At 39.7% G+C, this 2,130-nt stretch overlaps 1 protein-coding gene across 1 annotated transcript in view; it reads right to left on the bottom strand.

Moving 5' to 3' along the window:
* The window catches only part of mtr (5-methyltetrahydrofolate-homocysteine methyltransferase), a 103,835-nt gene that overhangs the window by 94,359 nt on the left and 7,346 nt on the right, over window positions 1-2,130 (bottom strand). The window lies entirely within an intron of this gene.

Below are 2,130 nucleotides of genomic sequence, written 5' to 3'. Positions count from 1 at the left end.
AGTGAGTGAGTGAGTGAGTGAGTGAGTGAGTGAGTGAGTGAGTGAGTGGGTGGGTGGATGGATGGATGGATGGATGGATCTGTAGATTTATTGTGAACAAATAAAATGTTTTCAATTTACCCATAAATGAAGAAGCAGTACAGTAGTGCCTCGATTAGGGCTGCAATTAACAATTATTTCAATAATCGATTCATCAGTCTATTATTTTTTCAATTAATCGATGAATTGGCAAACCAAAAAAAAAAAAACGTTTTAATTTCCACCCCTTTATTCCAAAATTGAACATTTGACTGACATAGCAATTCACACAAAAAACAGGTTGCTATTTGACTATTCTGTTAGTAAAATATTGAATAATAAAAAAATAAAAGTTAGTCAAATAGCTTAAAAAAATGTACACAAAAATATAGACAAATGTGTCTTTATACCTGTACAATATGTAGCTACTTTGTAAAATGTGTCGAGGGAAGAGTGTAACCTGGATTAAAAGCGTGGATTATTGTAACCTGGATTAAAAGTGTGGATTACTGTAACCTGGATTAAAAGTGTGGATTATTATAACCTGGATTAAAAGTGTGAATCATTGTAGTGAAGCCTTCGTCTTCAACCATCGACAGAGGCCTCATGTCAGTGACGATCATGTTCAGGATGTTTCAGTGAAGACAGCTGCTGTTGTGGTGTCCATGATGTCTGTCCATCATGAAGGATGTTGTTGTTTGTTGTTGTTTTCTGGAATGACAGAGTAAATATGTTTTATATCATAATTTATAGCAACTCAAGAAATGCCTTGTTTCACTTACAGTGTTAGGTTCAGGCAAAAGTAGCTCAAAGAGCAATTAAACACACACACACACACACACACATATATATAAAATACTTAATTACACACATTTGAGTAGATGTAATAAATTACTTTAATTCCTGTTTAAATGCAATTCATCCTGCCATATATGCAGTATCTTCAGACTTTGCCAGAAAATTAAAAGTTGAAGCTTAAATTATTATCTTTGTGTTAGATTTATTTATAAATCACATTTAAACACTGCTTGTTCCAATTAAATTAAATAAAAAGTAACACACGCATTCTCTATCACTGTCATTAATCAGAAAACAAACAAACAGCTTCATCTACCAGACAGACTGACGTTACGTTTTCTCACTTGAAACAGAACAATGTGTTAAATTGTAGAGACTCACCTGCAACACGAGTTGGGAGTGAGACGAGTTGTATCAGCTGCAGCTCCTTCCTCCTCGTCGTGACTCCAACATGTTTACGTTTATCAGCGTGGTTCTCCCGTGTCGTGTCATTAATTTTCAAAGCAGCATGTTTCAGTTTTTATCTTTGTGAAGAGCTCCCGCAATTTGGAGGACTTGGGTCGAACAGTTTTCGCTGCGTTGGTCATTTGTAAAATTTACTTATTTTCCTTTGAAAACAGCCTCTGCTCTGCTTCCACCTCCCCCCTCGCTCTGTTCAACTCGCGCTGCAGAGGTTTTGTTTTTTTCAAACTTTATTCAGTCAGTCAGCATTGACAATGAACTGCTCATGAACAAAACGGCTCCGCAGCGCCGTGAAAGACGCATAATCGCGCAACACAACAAATAGATAATGAAATTCGTTGCCAACGCTTTTAATCATCGAATTTTATCGATTTTATGGATTCCTTGTTGCAGCCCTAGCCTCAAATACTTCGCAGTTCGACTTTCGTGGACTCACTCTTTTGCGGGTTTTCAACGTAAGATTGTACACAACAGACAACTAACAGATTGATGGAAGCCAACCAACCAGAGCATTGTGCTGAGGGGCAGACTGGCCATGGGAACCACCGGGACATTTCCCGGTGGCCTGGCCTGCTCAATGATTGCTGAGGGGCCCCCTCCTTTCTTTTTCAGAGGCTGTCTGTCACAGCAGAGCAGAGACACAGAACAGGTTCACAAACTGTTGTAAGTCTCTGTTCTGCTGTGACAGACAGCCTCAGAAAGAGAAAGGAGGGGGCGGGGTGAGGTCTGTTTTTCTCCATCACTACTGGCCATCGGAAGCACTGGGAAATGTCCCGGTGCTTCCGATGGCCAGTCCTCCCTCAGGATTGGCTCAGTAACCGTAGCACCAGTCTGTCTGCTCTCTTTCACTGT

This window comes from Nematolebias whitei, chromosome 17 (genome assembly GCF_014905685.2).
Source record: "Nematolebias whitei isolate Nwh7 chromosome 17, NemWhi1, whole genome shotgun sequence".
Taxonomy (NCBI): domain Eukaryota; kingdom Metazoa; phylum Chordata; class Actinopteri; order Cyprinodontiformes; family Rivulidae; genus Nematolebias; species Nematolebias whitei.
The sequence above is the reverse complement of the archived record's forward strand: the minus strand, read 5'-3'. Positions and strand labels throughout refer to the sequence as shown.